Source organism: Sapajus apella, unplaced genomic scaffold (assembly GCF_009761245.1).
Source record: "Sapajus apella isolate SASKATOON/1434 unplaced genomic scaffold, GSC_monkey_1.0 scaffold45, whole genome shotgun sequence".
NCBI lineage: Eukaryota > Metazoa > Chordata > Mammalia > Primates > Cebidae > Sapajus > Sapajus apella.
The window spans coordinates 3,945,343-3,953,324 of NW_022436985.1; the positions used below are offsets into that span (position 1 = coordinate 3,945,343).

The window sequence follows — 7,982 nt, forward strand, 5'->3', positions numbered from 1 at the left end:
TGAGAACACTTGGACACAGGGAGGGGAGCACTACACACTGTGGTCAGTTGGGGGGAAATAGGGGAGGGATGGTGGGGGGTGGAAATTGGGGAGAGATAGTAAGGGGAGAAATGCCAGATGTAGGTGATGGGGAGGAAGGCAGCAAATCACACTGCCTCGTGTGTACCTGTGCAATAATCTTGCAGTTCTTCACAGGTACCCCAAAACCTAAAATGCAACATAATAAACAAATGGAAAATAAACAAAGAAAGATGCCATCTATGCTTTTATTTTTTAAAAAATTTTTGTTTATTTTTTTTGAGATGGAGTCTCACTTTATTGTCCAGGCTGGAGTGCAGTGGTGCAATCTCGGCTCACTGCAACCTCTGCCTCCTGGATTTAGTGATTCTCCTTCCTCAGCCTCCCAGGTAGCTGGGGTTACAGGTGCGCTCCACCACGCCCAGCTAGTTTTTGTGTTTTTAGCAGAGATGGGGTTTCACCATGTTGGCCAGGCTGGTCTTGAGCCCCTGACCTCAGGTGATCTGCCTGCTTCGGGCTCCCAAAGTGCTGAAATTAGAGGTGTGAGCAACCGCGTTCTGTCTATACTTCTAGTAAAATCAGTGTTACCAGTGTTACAGCTCTTTTAGAATTTGTCTAGCAGGCTTTCCGGTTTTTGCCAGAAAGCACCTAAAAAAACAAACGAACAAACAAACAAACCCAAGAAACACTAAAATCAGTGTTACCAGCTCCTCGGCTTTTTAGGAAGGTTATATTTTATACTTGATACTTCTGTAATACTCAAAAATTGGCAAGCCTTATGACGTTATCTTTAATTTCTGTTGTTAGTGTTTTACCCACTTTTTCTTTTTCTTTTTTTTTTTTTCTCACTTTAAAAAAGAGTTTGATACTAATAGTCTTAGTCCTACCTGCTTTGGAATTAAACCTTCATTTATTTATTGTTTAATGAAAATGTAAAGTATAGTATTACATCTTATCTTTCAAATGTCATTCCCATAGGAGTTGGCCAGTATTTTAAAGACATATTAGAATCACCACACATCTTAAACTGAACTTCACAATTTCCTGCCTTCCCCTTACTCCCAATCATATCTACTGTAGATAAGGAGATTATGTAGAACAGGGCTTAGTTTTGCCTATATACAGTTACTGATATTTTCTTTTGTTTTCTTCTTCATTAAAAACAAACGAACAGACAAATCCATTTATTACTGATTCTAAACACAATTTTAATACAATATGTTTTAGTTTTCTATAGAAAAATATAAAATATAGATAGGCAGAAAGAAAAATCATTCATTATTGCGTTACCTGCAGGTAAATACAATTAAAGTTTAATACTACTTATCATTCTGCTTTTATATAAGGCTATATATATATTTTGTGAACATCTGTTCTTGTTAATATACCATTCAGTTGTATATAAACGCTATGACTTAGTTAACTAGTTCCTTAATATGGGGTAATTTAGGCAGTGACTGATTTTTGTAAATTATTCTTCAACAATAAACCTTGTATGTCCATGTGTTTACATAGATCAGATTCTTTCCTCAGGATAAATGCCTCATACTAACATTGGTCATTGGAATGAAGATTTTAAAGACCTTTGATTCCAAAGTGCTTCTGGAAGAGTTATACAAATTTACTTTCCTTATAACATAGCTTCTTTATAATAGTTTCTTTAATTTTAATAATTAAATCTAAAAATATATACTTAAAAATAGTTTAATAATGAATTATATGTAGATCCTCTAAAACCAAACAGTGATTTCTTTCACAGCAAGGTGAAACCAGTTTCTCTTTGATGGCTAGACATTATGTAATCAATTAAGAATAAATAACATTGTAAGACAGGGATAGAAGCTTGTGAAAGAAGTATCAAGGGAAATAAAAATTAAAAATACTTCTTTACAATGATGTACAAATTTACTTTTGATACCAACTGCATTTATCAGAAGTATGCATAATAAAAGAAAATGATTTCTGAATTTTGTTTCATGAAGTACCTCAATGCTTCGGCAGTTCTTAGACTGTTTTAACAAATATTTTAGTTTACTTAAACATTATAAAAAAAGACGCAAATTCATATATACTATAAATTGGTTAACACTAGTAGCTAGAATGTTTGAATTGTGCTGCTAGGTTAACTTTTTTTGTGCATATTATGGATTAAAGCTGCCAGGGAAGGTTTTATTATTATTATTATGTGAAGTTTCATACAGGTGCTCAAATATACTAGCCAACTCAGCTTAATTGAGTATTCAGAGATTTCAAGGGTAACTTGAACTGGTAGCATTTGCAGCTGTCCATATATAGCTTTAAATAATGAAGATAAAATGTAGGGAGAAAATGAATGCTGATGGCTATACATAAGAAATGGACTATGGTTCCCATGTATAGTCATCAATTCATCAAAATTCTCATAAATTAGCTTCCTAAACCAAAAACCTTAAGTATAATCTTATTTGATGTTTTGTAAATTGTTCCACTTCAGATTTCATTTGATATAAGGGCTCTATTGCTTAAAATATTTGAAGGACCTTTATAAAGGGGATATGACTGTCAAATGACACCATTAAGGGTTAATACAGAAGAATAAGTAGGTCCTATTTGTATTATTTACCTCACAAGTCAGAAAGAAAATATATTTTTAAAAAGAAGGAGTCCTTACATAATTTTTGCACAACTAGATTCTCCCCTTTATATACCGGCAGTCTCTGTTTTACACAGTAGTATGGGGGCAATAAAAATAACTGTGCAAGCCGGGCGTGGCGGCTCACGCCTGTAATCCGAGCACTTTGGACGCCAGGGCAGGAGGATCACCTGAGGTCGGGAGTTAAAGACCAGCCTGACCAACATGGTGAAACCCTGTCTTTAAAAAAATAAAAATAAAAATAACTGTGCAAAATGATCTTAACAAACAATGGGAAAAATGATAATTGTTCTGTCATTTTTATTTTCCTCAAAACATTAAAAACTGTCTTACTATTGGTTGTACATGTATATATAGGGTTATGATGCATAAAGTTATATATATATATATATATATATATATATACACACATACACACACATGGTTATACATGTATAGAGAAATGAAAAAAGAATAAAACTATATTTAGTGCAATGTAACTGAAAGCGCTAAAAACATTGAGAATCAATGTGTTTTATTTGCTTGTAAAATCTTCCCATGTGTTTGTAGTTGACCAGCGCTTGTCCTCTTGCTACATAACTTACAGTTGCCTTGGCAAATTTTCATACAACTTTTTTCAAGTAGATGGTTCAGCTTCCAACATTTTATTCAATTAACTGTTGATGTAAATTTTCTCTGAGAATTCCTTTTATGTGAAACTTTTTTCTAGAATTACTTCCTCTGGGATATGAACATCTTCATCCTTTTCACTACAATCATTTTTCTCATTTGTTTGCCTTCACTAAGTTCTTCTTGCTTGAGTCTCTCTAATGGCAGCTGTCTGCACACACAATTGACTATTTCTTCTATAACTCCATTTATGTGTGATTCTAATTTCATTTCCAGCTTTATCTTTTTTTTCTATCATTTCCAGCACTTGCATCTTTGTTGGCTAATTCCCTCTTCTGATTATCCATTTTTGTAAAGTGTCACCTGTTTGTCACTGTGAGACAAGGACACGACATGACTGCGTGAACCGAATAGCAAATGCTCAGTGATCGATCACCAACAGACTTTGAAAGAAGTGATGTGATTGTTCACTGATCATGGTACACATCTGTTATTTATGTAGTGATTTGTGGACTGAAGAGCTGGCAGCGAGGTTTATACTTTATGCAATTACTCACATTTAATACACCGTGGTAACTGAAATTTGAATCATGTTGTTGGGGGACAGTTGTTATTTAACCAATCCATGGTAACTGAAGTTCATGTATATGGGAACCATGCTGAGTCAGGAATGCCTGTATTCCCTGCTTAAACTGGAATATCACAGTTCCCTCTGAGTTTGAGACTGGAGTGAAATGAATGAAGAATGATCACAAAACAAAGAGAACATTTCAATATGTGTTTAGTTTGCACATGCATATAAATTTTGACACAACATCAGGGCCCAACATTTTAATTTGCTTGTAAGCTATTTACAGTTTCCATCTCCCTCATCACTGCTCTTATTAGTCTGTAAATTTTAAGTATCAAACATGTAACTTTCAGAAAGTCAAACAATACCAAGATATTTTAATACTTCCACTATATACATCTTTAGTTAAAGCAACATATAGTATTTAAAAAAACATTTGTTTTGAAATAATTATAGATTCACAATCTACAGGAAATTGAAAAGGATAGAAAAAATTGAAATTGAAAAGGATAGATTCACAATCTACAGGAAATTGAAAAGGATAGGGCAAGCTTGTATACATTTCACCCAGTTTCCTCTAATGGTTACTTCTTACATAGCTGTAAAGCAATATCGAAACCGGGAAAATGGCATTGGTACTACATACATATATAGTTCTGTTACTTTAATCACATGTGTAGATTGGTGCAAGCAATCTAGATGCAGAACTATTTCATCATCATGGAGAACTCCTTCTTGCTACTCCTTTATAACGTCACCCTTTATCCTTTATCCCTAGCCCTTGGAAACTGCTAATCTGTAATTTTATCTTTTCAAAAATGACCAGAAGTTTGTTCCTTTTTATTTCTGAAAAAAATTATGTGGTTAGTGTTGTTTTTGTGTGTGGATTAAAAGTTTACATGTCTCCTGGAGTCTCTCTTCTAAGAAAGAAAAAAGTTTATATAAATTGTATTATGCTATTTTATTCTCTTGCAACTATTAGAAAACTCAATGTTATGTTTTGATAGTTGTTACCTATTTCATAAATAGCATCTAGTTTTAACATCCAATCTGAGAAATTTTAACATCTTATTTAAGTGTATCTATACTTATTACAATAACTGAAGTATTTTTATTAACATACTATTTTATGTTTAATTTTTCATTTACTTTTCTCTTGCTTCTCTCTTCCAGCTTTAGATTTTTGAATAACTTAATTTTTTCTTTCTTTTTTTTCTTTGAGGTCATACTTTTTTCATTCTAATGAACACCTTAACTTTTAAATATTCATAGGTGTTTTTAAAAATCTTCAAGTTAATAAGCATCTCTACATTTCTGGTAAGAAACTTTTAGAATTTTAGCATACATTCTTTGTATCACCCCTCAAATTTCCAAGTGAAAGTTTTATTTCCATCTTTGTTTTACCTCCTACCTTCTAGTAGTCATTACTGTCATTGTGTATATTTTACGTTTGCCAATTTCTTTGTTCTCCATTGTTTCCTCAGTTCAAAATTCACTTATTACCAAAATTCACTTATTAATAAATCCATTGGTGCAGTTTGTGATTGGCAAAAATCTCAGTCTTTGAATGAGAATATCTTTACATAACACTTTCTCTTAATTTTTTTTTATTATGAGAATTATCAAACATACAGAAGGGTAGAGAGAAAATGTACACCCATGTGCTTATCATCTAGACTCACCAATTTGAGTCTAGATGACAGACTCGAATTACTTGACTTTTTGCCATGTGTGCATTCTCTATACACACACACACACACACCCTTTAACTAAAACACTTAAAAATAGACTGGGCACAGTGGCTCATGCCTATAATCCCAGCACTTTGGGAGGCCAAGGCAGGTGGATCACCTGAGGTCAGGAGTTCAAGACTAGCCTGGCTAGTGTAATGAAACCCCATCTCTACCAAAAAAACCCCCACAAAAATTAGCTGGGCATTATGAAACACATCTGAGACCCAGCAACTGGGGAGGCTAAGGCAGGAGAATGACTTGAACCTGGGAGGCAGAGGTTGTAGTGAGTCAAGATCGCACCACTGCTCTTCAGCCTGTGACACAGTGTGAGACTGTCTCAAAAATAAATGAATAAATAAATAAATGTACAGCTATCATGATACCTTACCCCTAAATGAAAACGGTTCAATGTGCTTCTTTAAATTAGGGATAGCTCTAACACATACAAAGTTTTATTATAAAATATAAGCAACAATTCTCTAATATCAACTAACACTATATATTCATATTTTAAATTGTTCCAAAAAGTTTTTAAACGTCTTTTTTAAAACCAGAATCCAACCAAAAACTACACACTATGTTTATTTGTTATGTATCTTAAATTTGTAAAATCCAGCAAAAGATATCCCTTCTATTATTTTCATGACATTGATTACTTGAAGATATCAGACCAGTTGTTTTGAAAATTATCCACTTATTGGATTTGTTTGATTACTTCATAGGATCATTTAACCTATTCTTTGTGTTTCCTGTAACTTGAGCTTTTCTTTGAATGATATTTGAACTGGTTACAGAATTCTAGGTTGACAGTGTTTTTTCTTGAGCATTATTCTCTGACCTGTATTTTTGATTGATTATGAGTCTATTGAGAGACTAATTATTGTTTCTTTGCAGACAAACTGTCTTTTCATTTTGATTGTTTTTAGTATTTTCTTTCTAGTCTTGGTATTTTGTAGTTTTAGCAAAAGGAGTTTTGCAGTAGATTTATGTTTGTTACTGTGTCCTGGGCTCTTCCAAAGAGAAGATAACAATACAAACTTTAAACCAGGATTCCTATGGCTCATCAGTTATAGAAAATTATCAAATATTGTCACATTGAATGTGTTTCTACTCTATTCTTTCTATTATTTCCTTCTGGAGCTCCTATATTCTATATGTTGGACATTTTCATTTTCCATGCTTTTTCTCTTCTTTTTCATATTTCCCATTCCTTCATTTCTCTCACTGCATTTTCCCTGGATAATTTGCTCACAGCTGTCTTCCAGTTCTTTAACCCAAACCTCCTAGAACTCCATCCACTCTGCTATTTAACTCCTCCTTTGTGTTTTTAATTTCAATATTTAATCCCCACATTTTTATTTTTTCTGAAGTTCAGTTTTCTGCCTTGATTTTAAAAATAATGTCTGGTCTTTCTTTATAGTTTTTGTCTCCTTAATAATTTAAAATGTACCTACTTTATAGTTTCTTTCATATTGTCCTATTATTTGAAGCTCTTGGGTTCTAATTACCCTGCTGTTATACTGCTTATTACCATTCAGATTGGAGTATTTCCTCTTCTGATTTGCACTTTTTGAAGATCAGATCAGTTTTATTGATGACTGTGTGTGAGTGTATGTGTATGTGTGTCTAAATCCAGATAATAATGCTGAACAAAAATAATTGTCAATTTAGACCTCTATATACTAATGCAGAACAGTTTTATATTTTTTTCTACCATGTATTTCAATAATTGAATAGTTTGGAATGATTCCCTACCTTTCTGGCTTAGGGATTCCTATGCCATAAAATAACATAGGCTGAATATTTACTTTCTCAAATAAATTTTTGTTTTTAAAAACCTTATTGTGTTCTTGGAAAAACAATTTCCTTTTTTTGTGTTTTGAGCTGGTGGATAAAGTCCTTATCTCTTCCTAAGAGGCAGCCTGTTTAGGAACTTAACTTCATGAAAGGGTCTCATTTCTACCATTTTAGGGTGCATGAGGTCAAGGCCACATCTGTTGTCTCGTTATGGAAATTAAAACCTTAGCCTCTGGCCTCTATCGTGGTCATATAACTTGTCTACATTTCTCTAACTGATTCAGTTTATCTTGTAAGCTGCCTGCTTTGGCTCTTGTTTGGCACCTGAATGTTTTTCTCTCTTTCATTGGACATCAGCTATATATTGTCTTCCTGCTGTATTTGTCCTTAGCATTTTAATATGTTTTTATGTTTTATTTTAGAAAAAGTTTTTGTATAGGCCACTATATAGCAAAATTGGTGAAATGTCAGTTCTAAATATATGAAAACTTTGACATTGTCAAAATTTTTATTTTTCATTAACATGCTTGGCATTTCAGAATAAAAAATTCAAGGGATGATACAAAACATTGTTTCATAAATAGTATAAAGTGAGCAAAGAAGGGAATATAAAAATGGGAAA

General features: G+C 33.0%; 1 non-coding gene across 1 annotated transcript; it reads left to right on the forward strand.

Annotated features, from left to right (window-relative positions):
• Positions 1-606: 606 nt before the first annotated feature.
• Positions 607-668, forward strand: LOC116524585. Its single transcript, XR_004257407.1, has one exon. It is a non-coding gene; the product is annotated as a U7 small nuclear RNA (small nuclear RNA).
• Positions 669-7,982: the final 7,314 nt, after the last annotated feature.